Source organism: Sorex fumeus, unplaced genomic scaffold (assembly GCF_029834395.1).
Source record: "Sorex fumeus unplaced genomic scaffold, SorFum_2.1 ptg000072l, whole genome shotgun sequence".
In the NCBI taxonomy this organism is placed as follows: Eukaryota; Metazoa; Chordata; class Mammalia; order Eulipotyphla; family Soricidae; genus Sorex; species Sorex fumeus.
Window position 1 is genome coordinate 5,714,776 of NW_026606129.1, and position 16,176 is coordinate 5,730,951.

Below are 16,176 nucleotides of genomic sequence, written 5' to 3' on the forward strand. Positions count from 1 at the left end.
AGACACTTGTCAGACTTATCAACATTTTTTGAAGACGCATGAAATTTAACTCTTAAAATATAAACAGTTTTGTAAAACAATGTTATGCCTATAAATAATGTAATAATGTATTATCATCGATTCTTTGACAATACTTAACATTTTTAATGATAAAATATGTTTTAAGAAGAAATTCTGGGGCTGGAGTGATAGTACAGCAGATAGGTTGTTTGCCTTGCATGCAGCCGACCCGAGTTTGATACCCAGCATCCCATATGGTTCCCCGAGCACTGCCAGGAGTAATTCCTGAGTGCAAAGCCAGGAGTAACCCCTGTGCATCGCTGGGTGTGACCCAAAAAGAAAAAAAAAGAAGAGGAAGAAATTCCTTAGCTTGTGACAATGGCTATTACATGAATGGAATGTTATTTACATAAATGGTTCTTACATGAACAAAATTTATCAAAAATTTTTTTTCAATTTATATATATGAAATTACTATACAAGGTAAAACAACTCTCACACATGTCATTTCGAATACTTTCTTTCAACTGAACTTTATATATATTAAGCTGTTTACTCTCCATTATTCCTTTGGAATAAAAATATTATTAGTTTTAACTCATGATTTTAAATTCTTTTGTGTATACTTCATTCCGTGAGGTTCCATCCACTACCCTGCCTGGTCAAAAAACATAATTAAATTATCACAAAATACATTGATCTTTCAGTCTCTTAGGGGAATTTAATATATTATTCACTTACTTAAATGACAGAACTGAATATATCTGCTTGTGTTATATACTAATGATCAGACCTTGTGGTTGTGCAAATGCACTTGTACCTTCCTTTCTCTATTTCTCCCAATAAATAGGAAAGAAACAGATACAAATCACCTGTATGCATTCTGTTCATAAATAGCTATTTCTTGAGCCATAGCAAAAGTACAATCTTTTTTCTTTTTTTTAATGAATCACCATGAGATACAGTTACAAACTTAAAAACATTCATGATTATGTTTCAATCATACAATGATTGAGTACTCATCCCTCCACCAAAGCCCATTCTCCACCACCACTGTTACCAGTATCCCTTCCACTACCCCCACCTCATCCCTCCTCTGTCTCAGTGACAGGCACATTCCCTTTTACTCTCTCTCTCCTTTTTTGTGTTATGGTTTGCAATACAGATACTAAGGATACCCATGCCATTCTTCAAAGAAATGGAGCAAACACTCCTGAAATTTATATGGAACAATAAACCCCCACAAATAGCTAAAGCAATTCTTGTGAAAAAGAAAATAGGAGGAATTAACCTCCCAAACCTCAAACTCTACTACAAACCAGTAATAATTAAAACAGCATGGTACGGGAACAAAGGCAGAGCTGCAGAACTATGGAACAGGGTTGAATATACTGACATCTCCCCTCAAACATTTGATCACCTAATCGTTGATAAAAGAGCAAGAAATGCGAAGTGGAGTAAGGAAAGCCTTTTTAACAAATGGTGCTGGCAATACTGGAAGACTACATGCAAAAAACTGGGCTTAGATCTCTGCCTAACACCATGTAAAAAAGTAATATCAAAATGGATCAGAGACCTCAACATCAGACCGGAATCCATAAGGTACATTGAAGACAAAGTCGCCAAAACCCGCCATGACTTTGAAGCTAATGTTATCTTCAAAGATGTCACGCCACTGGCCAAGCAAGTGAAAACAGAGATAGACAAATGGGACTATCTAAAACTAAGACGCTTCTGCACCTCAAAAGAAACAGTGACCAAAATACAAAGACAGTCTACAGAATGGGAAAGGATATTCTCCAAATACACATCCGACAAGGGGTTGATATCAAGGATATACAAAGTACTGGTTGAACTCCACAAGAAGAAAACATCCAACCCCATCAAAAAGTGGGGCAACAAAATGAACAGAGACTTTCTCAAAGAAGAAATCCGAATGACTAAAAGGCACATGAGAAAATGCTCTACATCACTAATCATCAGGGAGATGCAGATCAAAACCACAATGAGATATCATTTCAGACCACAGAGACTGGCCCACACCCAAAAGAACAAAAGCAACTTGTGTTGGCGTGGATGTAGCTAGAAAGGGACCCACCTTCACTGCTGGTGGGAATGCCAACTGGTTCAACCCTTTTGGAAAACAGTATGGACGATTCTCAAAAAATTAGAAATTGAGCTCACAATACCACTCCTGAGAATATACCACGGAGAGTCAAAAAGTATAGTCGAAGTGACATCTGCAATTGTTTGTTCATTGCAGCACTCTTTACAATAGCCAGAATATGGAAAAAACCTGAGTGCCTGAGAACAGATGACTGGTTAAAGAAACTTTCGTACATCTACACAATGGAGTACTATGTAGCAATTAGAAAAAAATGAAGTCATGAAATTTACATACAAGTGGTACTACATGGAAAATATCATGCTAAGTGAAATGAGTCTGAAAGAGAGGGACAGACATAGAAAGATAGAATTCATCTGGGGAACATAAAGTAACAAAATAAGATACTAACACCCAAGAGCATCTGTGATATATACTAGATTCTTCACTCCATGGCTTAGACGCCAGCCGTACACTGTAGGGTCAAAGGCAGCTCAGATAGAGAAGGGAGGACCAAATAAAGGGTGCTGGGAAGATAGCCCCGGATGGGAGATGCATGCTGAAAGTAGACTATAGACAGAACACGATTGCCACCCAATGTCTCTTCTGTAGACCACAGCACCCAAAAAGAGAGATAGAACAAAAGAAAGTGCCCTGCCACAGAGGCATTGTGGGATGGGGGATGGGAGGGGGTGGGAGGGATACTGGGATTGGTGGAAGTGGAGAATGGGCACTGGTGGTGGGATGGTTACTCGATCATTGTATAACTGAAACCCAAGCATAACAACTTGTAAGTCTACAACTGTACCTCATGATGTTTCACTAACAAAAAAAAATACTTCCAATGAGAAATGTAAAGAAGAATATTTTTATTTTTAGACAGAAGTGCTCCAAATCTCAATTAGATAATCATTGTTTACTTTACCAAAGTCTGTTTTAATTCACGGTAAAGCTGGAATATGTGTTCAAAAAAATTCTTTATAACATTTTCTCTGCTTTGAATCATTCTCTGAAATGTCAACTATGATATCATCAAAATGCATATTCCTATCACTTTAGAGCTATACAATCTTCACCGATGTATTTTCAATCTCATAATAATTATACTGTATAAGTATAAGGTTGGTAAGTATAGTATCACTTAATCACTTAATCACTTAATCCCCGTTATTCATCGATTTATTCGAGCGGGTGCCAGTAACGTCTCCATTCATCCCGGTTGCGTGCTAGCATAGCCCAATGGTATCTGTTCGTTCTAGGAACATGCAGAGCCTCAAACCGATCATTTAGGGTCTTGACGAAGAAGTCTGACCATCTTATAGGTGGGCGTCCACGTGATCTTTTGATGTCCCGTGGAATCCAATCAGTAATGGCTCTAGTCCAGCGGTTGTCTGTAAACCTCATTACGTGTCCAGCCCATCTGATTTTTGATGTCTTGGAAAATGAGACAGCGTCCCTGATTCTTGAGCGTTGACGAAGATCAGAACTCCGGATTCTATCTCTCATTTGAGTGAATCGTGATATTCCAAGTATAGTTCTTTCGATTCCTCTTTGAGAGACCCGAATAGCGTTCTCATCCTGTTTTCGTAGGGTCCAGGTCTCTGAGGCATATGTTAATGCAGGAAGAATAGTGGAATCAAAGAGATGTGCTCGTAGCTGGAGGTTCTTTGTTCTTTTAGTTATTTCTTCAATGCTCTTGAAGGCATTCCAAGCCGCTCTCTTTCTCCTGCGCAACTCAGGTGCCAGGTCATTCATCATGTTTATTTCTCGACCTAGGTATATATAACTGTTGCATTCGGAGATGGTGGTTCCGTTGAGAGCGAATGGAGTGTCAGGAACAAGGCTGTTTCTCATAAACATAGTCTTCTTAAGATTCAGCTGTAGTCCGACCTTTCCACATTCACGGTCAAAGTCGTTCAGCATTTGTGCCACTTGGCTGATGTTTGGTGTTATTAGAACGATGTCATCAGCAAAGCGGAGGTGGTGTAGTTGTCGACCATCTATCTTCACTCCCATGTTTTCCCATTCCAGTCATCGCATGATGTTCTTGAGGGTGGCACTGAAGAGTTTTGGTGAAATGGTATCACCCTGCCGAACCCCTCTCTTGACGTGGATGATTACTTCTTTGTAGAATGGTGAGATCTTGGTAGTGAATCCGCAATAGAGCTCACGAAGGATCCTGATGTATTGAGTTTGTACGCCCTGGTTGGCTAGGGCTTCCATGACTGCTTCCGTCTCAACAGAATCAAAGGCCTTCTTTAAATCAATGAACGTTAGACAGAGCAGCATCTTGAACTCCCGAGATACCTCAATGAGCTTGGTTATTGTGTGGATATGGTCGATGGTACTGAATTCTTTTCAGAATCCAGCTTGTTCACATGGTTGTCCTTCATCTAGTGTTCTGCTAATCCTATTCAGGATGACTCGAGTGAATAGTTTGTAGATGACAGACAATAGGCAGATTGGGCGATAGTTGCCAATGTCGTGGATGTCTCCTTTCTTGTATAGTAGTACAGTCCTGCTGGTTTTCCATTGGGATGGAACCTTGCATTCAGACAGGTAGCGTGTGAAGAGTCGAGCCAATGTATTGATGAGTACTGATGGTAAGTTCTTCAGGTGTTCCGGTCTGATCTTGTCTGGGCCAGGTGCTCTTTGTTTCTTTACTGACGAGATGGCATGTTGGATTTCGGAAGGGAGAAAATTGGGAACGACATATCCATTATGTGGTATGTGGTATGTGGGCAAGTGGATGTGGCTATTAAAAAGATCTGAGTAGAAGTCATGAATAATCTTCTCCATTGCCCTTCTGGAAGATGTGATAGATCCATCATGATGTCGGAGGGCAGTCATCTTGGTTTTGTAGTTGGTGAAGGACAGGCGGGCATTACGAATGCTTTTCCCAGCTTCTGCTGCATCTACCAGTACTGCTGCTCTCCTGTTTTTGAGGTCATTCTTGATGGCTTCTCTGCACTGTTTTGTATAGTATAGTATAGGATTAGAATATATTTTATCATAGTATCATATACTCAGCAGTATCATATGATACATGTATTTCCTTTATTAATTCCCATTATATGGAAAATATGCTATATTTTGACTGAAGACTTTTTGAAAAGGAAAACTTTAAAACTCTTTTCTCCTCACTTAAGATATTAAGTTTTTCTGTGTCTCTTTCCAAGCATTTAGGAACACCTCATCACCTGTAATGGTTCTATTTAGGTCAATAATATTTTTCATATATTGCATTATTTGTATGCACCACTAAATTTTAAATATAGGGTCCACAGAAAGCTTATAATGGTAAATAATTTCCTGGTAGTCATTGCATTGCTGCCAGAAGTATTGGCATAATCTGCTTTGTATCAATGTCTAATACAGTTTGAACTCATAGCCAATTGATCTATTACTTCAGTCACCATAGAAACCTCCCAAGAGAGTCTTTATGTCTGTTAGGGGCCTACTGTCATGGTGTAAGGACCTTGGTTCAGAAAAGTGAGTTTTGCAAAAGACACACAGAGGGCCAGGAAGAGAGGTCCAAGGGCAGGTTTGAAGTCTGATCTCCAGTAACAAATGGTTCCCCAGTCACCTCCAGGAGGGACCCAAATGTGGATTCTTCCCCCACCCCCCACACACAAATAGAGTAAAATAAAATAAAGACACATAGCACAAGAGTCAGGTTCATTTACCTTACTTAAAAATCCCAAATATGCCTTGTACAATTGGTTGCCCTGAATATTTGACTCATTTACTTGACTCATAAGATTAAATAATTCCCATTATTATACCAAAGGAGACATTTTTGGCTTCTACTATTCTTTACTGCATTGTTTCTTGGTATTTCTCCTATGTAAAAGTTTTCTCCTGCTTTGACATTTTCACATAAAATACTATTGTAAGAAACATCAGATATTTATGTGCCATAGGGCAAATATAAATATAGTTTAAAAGATGATTTATCTAATTTTTAGTTTGCAGCATTCTGCATAGTTTTCTTTTTTACTGTATGAGTTAATAAATATTTTGCCAATTTAAATATGTTCAGCATTTCACATTTCAGTTACATTTTAAGAAACCTCACAAATGCACTTAATGTTTTACCAACCTTTTGCTAAGCAGTGTTGAACATAATCAACAAGCTCTTCCATTTATTTAGTTTTGTCATATTCCCAATAGCACATCAGTTGCAGAATTGACTTCTTTCTTGTTGACACCTAAATTGTTCCTAATTCCTTTTATATAGTTTTCCTTGAGTTATTCATTAGTCTGTTTTCCCAGGTTTCAAAATGATTTTTTTGAAAAGGAGAAAGTTATTTTTCATAAAGTGGAATGAAAATCTCATTTTTATGATAAAGCGGCTATATATTTTTCCTGTGTTAAAATTTTGAAATGGGAAAGTTATGTATTTGACATTGACCCTTTATTTTTTGAGACATATTGAAACTCTTGCATGTAGACTGGCACTGCAAATGCTTCTTTGTTTTCCCCTTCTGTTGCATTTTAAAATCTTGCCTCAGTCTCTGGAAACAGTAATAATAGGGGAGTCAAAAAGCTAATTTACCACACTTGATAATGGTAGACAAGTAGAGATTGTCAGGTAAAAGGTTGCTTTGTTTTTTTAAAAGAGTAACTTTTTTTTTTTTTTGCAAAAGCAAAGCTATGAAATTTCCTATTTTTCTCCACCAACGCTTTCCAATTATTATAGTTTTTCTGTGGGTGGTGTTGGAGTTTATTTCCCCACCAAATTCAGGAAATATCTTGACCCTGTTTCATTACAGATGTGCTTAGCTGGCAGTGTCCAGTGTCCACATGTCCAGCACCTCTGGACTGTATCACTTAGTTTTGGAGATGCCGTAGTATGATGATTTGTCTCAGAAATTCTGTTTTAAAGATGGTTTCTTACGTAATGAAACTGGAAAATCACTGTCTTCAAGAAACGGCATTTTCTTAAACTGAACACAAAAACATCTTTTGCACACATCTTTGCTGTTTTCATGCAGTTCTTTCAAGGAGAACTAATGTTGATAACTTCCAGTATTTGGAAGCATCTGACTGGTTCTATATCTTTGGTGGTAATACTTATTTTTTAATTTTCTAAAAGTTTTTTCCAAATGCTGTTATCTACTTTCTACTGACTCAACATGATTTCCCACATTTAACTCATAAGGTCAGCGTTATGGCAGAGTCAGATATGTTGTTGGGAAAATGCTTGGCTGGAGAGGTTTGTTGGACCTCAGTGACCATTCTAACTACATTCTGCCTTTATTTTCATCCTCCTATGCTTGCTAATATCTATGCATCATTACATGCTAGCCAGACTGGGTCATGAAAGGAGTGTAGACGATAATCCATTTCCTAAAAGAAATACACAATTCACGTGAGAAGATACAGCATCATATGTTAAAATAAATATTTGACAAAAACATCACAGCTTTCCTTTGCCTTGGCCATCCATAAATCCCATGTGTTCCTTAGATGAGTCAGTGAGTGGTAGTAAGGGTTTTCAAGTAAAGATTGCTCAATGATAAAAAACTATGCTGTATTGGTGAAGTTTTTCTTTTTCTTTCAAGTGTCTCAGTATGCCATCCAAAGTAGGGATTTGTCCTACCTCAGATCTAGGTAGAAACAGGACAGAAACATCCCTTTATTGTACTCAAATATGGATGCTAATTGTATGTGTGGATTTGAGTGGGACTTGGACTGTTCAGATATTTGTTCAAGCATTATACCTGAGCATGCTGTGAGGTTGTTTCTGGATGAAGTTTCTGTTTAAACTGTTAGACCTTATCTATCTGAATGCCCTCCCCATGGTGTCTAGACATTAATGAATCTAATAAAGACCCCCAGAGAACAAAAATACAGAAGAAAAAAGATGGTCTCTCTGTTAGGTTCTTGGGCTGAGCAGCTATATTCTATCCCCAAACTTGAACTTGTATTGTTGGATCTCTTGGTTCTCAGGACCTAGTCTAAGGTTACGTTCCCCCATTCTCCTGGGACTCTCAGATCATGGAACTCTCAGAGCAGTTTCCACAGTTGTGTGAGTCAACCTTCTATCAGTTGTTTTCAGTAAATATATCTTTCTTGTTTTATTTTTCTAAGGAACTCAAAATAACGAAATAGAATTGCCAAATATATCATTTTTATATTTATGTACAAAATGTACATGTATTTCATTCATTAAGTCCTTATGTACATGTCAAATAAATGGAAATTTCTAATTTTTGTTATAGATTTTATAGTATTCTGCCTTAATATATAGAATAAGTGGGGTATAAAGACTCTACGGAGTAAATAGAATAGGCAATTTAGGTCACTCTTGTTCTGCAGTTCTAAATTTTCCCTATATCACTCATACCATATTTTATGACAATGAATTTAAAAACGCTGTCCAAAACACTGTCCTCTCATTGTTCATTGATTTTGCTCAAGAGGGCCTAGTAACGTCTCCATTTTGAGACTTCTTGTTACTGTGTTTGGCATATCAAATACGTCATGGGTAGTTTGCCAGGCTTTGCCCTGCGGGCAATACTCTAGGTAGCTTGCTGGACTCTCCGAGAGGGGCGGAGGGATCGAACCCGGCTCAGCTGGGCTGGCTGTGCGCAAGGCAAACACCCTACCGCTGTGCTAGGTAAATTCAATATTTGTTTAAATTTTCGGTTGCACTTAGCAGTGTTCATCCAGACTTACTCCTGGCTCTGGTGGGACTTGGAGACCATATCAGTTGCTGGAGATTAAATTAGTTTGGTCACTTACAAGGCAAGTGACCCTCCCTACTATATTATCTCCCTGGGCCCCTGACTTCATTTTTTACTATGTATAATAGGATAAATAATTTAAAACAAAGGTCAAATATTTTATAATTATAAAATTATATATTAAATATATAACAATATTTTATAATTCTTTTATATTTTGGAAAATATAAATTAAAGACAAAGGTCTGATATCCATCTATCTACCCTTCACTTAGAGTAACTCAACACCTTAAAAAATATATGTGTGTATATATGTATACATATATATAGGTACCATGGTTTATAATACTATTGATGCTAGATTTTCATGCATAAAACATTTGCATTCCACATTGCTTCCCTCCTCCATTGTCCCACTGTTCCTTCCCAACCCAGCCTGTTCCCTACTTCTATTCCTATGGTGAACTTCATACCAAATGTCAGTTCTCAGTCATTGTTGCCATTTGGTAGTTTTTTATACCTATATTTTGTTTCATTATTTCACACCTATGAGTGAGATCTTTCCATGTCTGTTTCTCTCCTGCTTCTTATTGCTCTCAAAATGAGGCCTGCTGAGGTATTAGGTTTATTTAAAATAAAGCCAGCACATGATCAAAATTCAATTTAAGTTAAATTAATTTTACTTGACAGAAATAAAAATCCAACTACATTTCATGGCCACTTTGCAAACCAATTTTCTTTCTAGATCTAATCTAAACTTGTATTTGGATGCTTGGAGAGAGAGTGAAATGTGTGTCTGGATGTGTTCTATTTTTTCATTCCTTTTGATCAGAGACCAGAGTCAAAAGCAAACTCAACCTCCTGCCCCATAAAACTGGCTTGAACTGAACAGAGACTTACCCTGCGAATAACAAGGCTGTTCATCTGGGTTTGCCACATCTCTTTAGAATGCAGTTCCCTGATCTTTGTCCTCAGTTTTGTGCCAGTGTTTTTGGCTCTCTTTAGCTGCCCCATTCTTGTCACATTTCTGGCATGACCCATAGAGCTTCCTAGCTCTGCTCCTGATCTCTCCACTTTTGGCTTCTCTTTCTTCTGTGAGTGCATGTGTCCTAGACTATAATGTCCCTAAAATCTATGACTTGTGATTTTCTCCTTCTTGTTTGTCTCTTTCTAAATTGGAACCAATTCTCCAACAGAAATTTTCTAGCCATCATTTATTTTCTCATTTGTTTTCCTGGCAACCCATCCTGAGGCCCATCAAGTTCTCCATGAGAAATGCTGTGTCCTTTCTCTTCTCTTAAATACTTTTTTGTTTCACTTAAATATGTTCATGCCCATAATACAACACATGTTGTGAAGAACTACCCAGAAAGAAGAAGGCTATTTTTTGGTATATTCCAGATATATTTTTCTTGTAGACACTTAATAAATGCCTGAAGAGCCTAACAAGGAGTTGCTGAATCAGGACATAAGATTGCTTATGGAGAATAAAGTAATTTGACTGCACTTATCCTTCCTCCATGCATAATGTATTGCCCTGGTTGATAAAGCTCCGACCAGACCTGTAAATGCCTATTCTGAGGATAAGTTTTCAGGCAGTATCAATAGCAGCCGCTCTCCACACACTCACATTTCTTATATTTTGGCGTTACTCTGATTCCTCATATGAAGGAAACTAAGCAAAATTTTTCAGATGTATTTTAGACTTTTATTATCAGTCTCTAATATTATCAGTCCTAATTCTTTTATACCTCCTTGTGTTATCCCATTAGATGTCTTCTGAGATTTTGCAGTGATCGCCCTATTCTGGGTTCTTTATCTCCTTATCCACAAACCCATCAGACTTGACATCAGAACAAATCCAGAATCAGAGCCCAGCTCTGGAATCAGAGATTTCTGATTTCAATAGCAAGCCATGACTGTTGATATTGATGTGATCCATGCTACTTTAATCTCACTTTTTAAATTTACTATTTTTTATCATTTTTCTTCCCCATGTACTTCGTTTAATGTATATCCCAGGTGCTGGGGAGGTTTTATTCTAAACTGGGATTTTTATTGTTTTAGAATATATATATTCTATATATACATATATAGAATACATAGCATATATATTCTATATATGCATATATAGAATATATATAAATGCCCATACATGTATGCATGTGATGCATACTATCACATCTGTGATGTGCATATGTGATAGTATGTACATATGTTTGTGTCTGTACATATGTATGATCATACATTTACAGAGTAACATACATGTATATATATGTATACATGTAAGTGTATGTATATAAAGTGTGAAATACATACACATTATATATATGTATATGGTTCGAATATATAGAAACATATAGACATGTGTATGATCTATAACATGTGTGATACATTATAAGTATATGCAATTACATATTAGCATATATGTCTGGTCTAATATATTTGTGCAGAAATATATGTATGAATATGCATAAATATGTAAATGAGCATGCACATATGCATATATGTCGATTTCTTTGCTTGATATTGTCATGTCTGGCAAAGGTTTTGATTGCTGATTATGCAGATGAGGCTTGTTGATATTGTTTGTGGAAGAGATCATCTTGTTTCGTGTATTCCCATTGGTATACCTCGTAAAGCTTTGCTGATTTCTCCAATAAAGGAAGCTGCCTCTATTATGTTGTTGTCACACTTAATTTGTATCTTCAAAGTAAAACATGATGCTTTAACGGTGAGTGAAAAGAATTACTACCTTTAGACAGAAAATCATGGAATGGAGAAAGCATTTAGAAACACTTTTTTGAGGGAGAATATTTCCATCATTCTGTGTGTTTGTTTTTAAGGAGAGATGAAGCGTGTTACCTGAAACATCTCTTGTTTCTCTAACCTAAACTCACTGGTAGGATTCTGAGATTTTCTAAGCTGTTTCAATCGCCTTTGTGTGAAAGAATTGAATGGGCTTGGAGCTCTTCCATCAAACTTGTCTCAGGACTACTACTTCCTTTCTCTTCAAATGACCTGCCAGTTTGAAATGCCTCCTGCAACATCACAAACTATGCTGGTGGGAGGAGAGCACATTTTGTTCAGTGGTATTGCCTGGTCTTAAAATCCCCCTTCTTGAGAGTGTATGTTTGCATATTTTCAGGTGTTTCTACCAGTTTAAAGTAACTGCAAAAAAAAAAATAAGTAACTGCATCGTTGTTTCAAGGTGCAACAAAGAGAGAGATGAAATTCAAAATCTGCTTGGAATCAAATCTTTCACTAACTGGTTCTTGGGATTGGAAAACGAATTCCAGGCTTTGATGAGAAGTCAGTAAAACCTCTTCCAACAAGGGTCCATATATCCAGTAGGTAACTTTTTCTTACAGCTACGGGGACACTATTGAAAGCCCATGAATTTGAAACAGGGTTTCTTGTAGCTTTATGGCAAAGTGTGAAAGCAATATATACAAAAATTACCAAGTGTCAACCATCTGATTGCTCTCACTTAAAATGTCATATGCTATGACTAATAGTTTCCTTTTAGAAAGAAAAATGACTGTGTATCATGAATCAATATGGTATTTAAAATATTCCTTTCTCTAGTCTTGCACTATACAATATTTATTACCTTTTTATTACCTTTTTATTTAGCTAAAATGTCAAATAAAGATGACTATATTAGTACATTTGTCTATCGTTTATCTACAAGAGATGCAAATATATAGATGACAGGCACCTATACAAAAATCTTTTTTTAATTTAATTTTATTTTTTTAAGTTTTTCACAATTTATTGTACTCAAAGTTCCAACACCAATCCCCCCACCATTACACCTTTCCCACCACCATTATTTCTAATTTTACCACCACTACCCAAGTCTGCCCCAAAGCAGGTCCTAAAAAATTTATTTTGTATTACTCGTTATGAATAATCCACTAAAAATTATCTAAACATTTCCTTATAGAAAAGTGTGTGAAGATTGTTGTATATTACCCTGGAGCTGATAAGCCTTTATATAAGAGATTACTGACATGTTGTTATAGGTGGATTTTTGTATGCCAATATGTTTTTCTTCTTTGATTGAGGTCAGTTGCCTTCTATCTCCCATCCCACCAAATGTGGTGTGCTACTCTTGGTACATTAGTGGAGTAGATACAACTGGAGGTGACTATGGGATCCTGAGGAATCTCAAGAGAATGTGTGGCTCTCTTCTGAGATTTAGGTGTTAGTCTCTGAATCATGGCCGTTAATGAGCTTATATGGTGCCAGAGGCAGTTCATGGGAGTGACTGTCAGGCTCCTGGAGAACAGGGATACAAAGGGAGGTTACCCATTCCCAACTTTGTGAGAGTCTGGAGATTTTGGTCATAAAAGCTGTATACCTGAGTTTTTCAGCAAATTCATTCTCATGAACAAGGCTCATCCCAAACCTGTAGAGATTGGATGTGAGCATGGCAATGATTGAGTTCTGGAGGTTTTCAGCTGCCGGTGTCTGGTTTTTAGGCTCATAAGTTTGAAAGGCCAAGAGTGTTTCAAAACCACCTGTTGTGGGACCTGGATGATAGCACCGTGTGTGAGCATTTGCTTTGCGTGTGGTTCAATCTCTGGCATCCCATATGGTCCCTTGAGCACTTCCAGGAATAATTCCTGAGTGCATATCCAGGAGTAAGCCCTGAGCATCACCAGGCCAGGTGTGACCGAAAAAAAAAAATTAAAACCACCTGTTGCTATGGGTACTTGGTGATATTGTACTAGTTACTTTTCTGGAAAGCTGGACAGATGGACGAGTGAAGACAAGGGCAGCTGTTTCATTCCTACTGCTTCTCTCTCTCTTACTCTGTCTGCAGCCCTCTCTCTCTTTCCCTCTGTAAATTTTCCCAGTGTTGCTATAACAAAATTTATCCAACACTACATTCAAATGAACATATTTTCATTGTCTTAAATTCCTGGTAAAAGGTCATAATTCTTCTCAAAGCAATAGAGAAGTGCTTTTCCTTGCTTCCTGCTAGGTTCCCGGTGGCTGCAGATTCTCCAGGCATCCTGGGTACTCCAGGCACTGGGTACCTGCATCACCAGACATTTCCTGGAAGTGTCTGATTCCATTTAGCATGACCTTATTTGAATTTAATTACATCTGCCTCGAGTAAGATCAAAGTTATGATGGGGGAAAGGGGTGGAATCAGGGGGTCTTATAAATATTTATTTTATTTTCTTTGTGTATATGTAGGGGGGTAACCGATACAGTCAAAGCCACTGTATCCACTCTCTCCCAAACCTTCCTTTCTGCCTCAATTTCCCCCATCAATGTCTTTCTTATGTCTTATATCATGAAAACTCTGATCTTTTTTTCTAGGTTTTCTCTGTTTGCAGAGAGCCCCAAGGGACCATGAAAGGACACAAGTTTCCTGCTTGCCTGAGTTGTTAGCCTAGTGTCAACTTGGAAGAATGATGAACATGATTTGAGGGTCACAGGCTTCACCCTCTGCATCACTTTGTGGTCTAAAATCTTAGTTACAGCAGTTTAGCCCTTTTTCTTTTATTCCATGGTGGCTATTCCCAGAGCACTGGAAATTGTCCCATCATACACAACACTAGTGAACGTAGTGAACATAGACATCAGATTCAGCCCCAGGGCAGAGTCAGTCTCTCTTGGTTCTTACAGGAAGACAAGGTTGGCAGGATCAACCACATCAGAGTAGCTGTTTACTCTGGGTCTGGTGGTTCCTCCTGTTGGATAACACTGGATTATCTTTGCTGCTCTGGCAGAGAGCTTATGGTTTATTGAGCCACTCCTACAACAGTGCAACTGAGGCACAACTAATAATCCTATATTGCTTTTCTCTTTCCTTTATATCATTTGTACGGTTTGTTTAGCAATGTCCTTTTGGTATAAACAGAGGAAGGCACTTGATGCTATGCTATGTAACATGGGAGTTAATTGATTTTAAAATAATATTTACTCCTGTACTATGTAGCTGTTAGAAAAGATGAAGTCATGAAATTTACATACAAGTGGTACAATATGGAAAGTATCATGCTAAGCGAAATGAGTCAGAAAGAGAGGGATAGACATAGAAAGATTGCATTCATCTGGTGGATATAAGGTAACAAAGTATGAGATTAATACCCAATAATAGCTGAGATCAGCACCAGGAGGATTACTCCATAACTTAGAGGCCAGCCGGGCATCCTAGAGGAAAGGGCAGTTCAGATAGAGAAGGGAGCACCAAATAAAGGATGTTTGGAGGATCCTCCCAGGAGGGGAGATGCATGTCGAAAGTAGACTATGGACTGAACATGTTTGCCACTCAATGCCTCTTTTGCAGACCACAACACCCAAAAGGAGAGAGAGAACACAGGGGATTGCCCTGCCACAGAGACAGGGGGTTTGGGGGGATGGGGGTGGGAGGGATATTATCCATGGTGGTGGAAAATGGGCACTGATGGAGGGATGGGTATCTGATCATTGTATAATTGAAACCAAAGCACAAAAAATTGTAAATTTACAACTGTAAAAAAAATAAAATAAAATAAAGGGGAAAAATGTAAAAAGAAATAATAATATTTACTCCTGGGCATCCATACTTACTTGACTTAAATCTCAGTTTCACTGTTGTAGGAGTGTCTCAATAAACCTTAAGCTCCCTATGGGAGCAGCAAAGACAACCCAGTGTTATCCAACACCCTCCCACCCCTCTCTGTCTGATAAATGCAAAAGTGTCTCCACTTTCACTGTTTGCCTGATGTCACTTTTTTTCTTTCCAGTTCAGTGGCATGTCCATAAGCATTTATGATGCCATCACCGGTACAGGCTGTGTATAGAAACCAGAGAAACACGTTTCTTATTTATGATACTTAAGTTGATGAGTTTTGGGTTGGAGCCGTAATATAGCCAGTAGGGTATTTGCCTTGCATGAGGCCAACTTGGGTTCGATCCCTGGCATCTGATATGGTCACCCAACTCTGCTAAGAGTGATCTACTGAGTGCAGAGCCAGAAATAAGCCCTGTGCATGGCTGAGTGTAGCCCTCCCCTCCAAAACAGTTGATTAGCTTCATTTCTCCCTTGCCCTGGTTCTCGATCTGTTTATTGCCATCTTGGTTCCTCGATGACAGTACCAAGCCCCCCAGCGCCCTCTGGTCATGACATGCCCCCTCTGTCAAACAGGAGCAGCACCCCTCACTTTCCCTTTCGTCTCTCAAGCTCATCTCTTTCCATTCTTTGAGATTTGTCCGGTGTAGTTACCATTGTCAGTTTTTGTCATTTACTTTTTCCTTCACTGCCACCCGGTTCCCTGCCTACCCTGCTCCCTGGCCCCCACCTCCCGGTGTTTCATGTTCCCTGCTTTGTTTCAGTAGTTGTAGTGGCCACGTATTTCTGTACCACCCAATTCACTT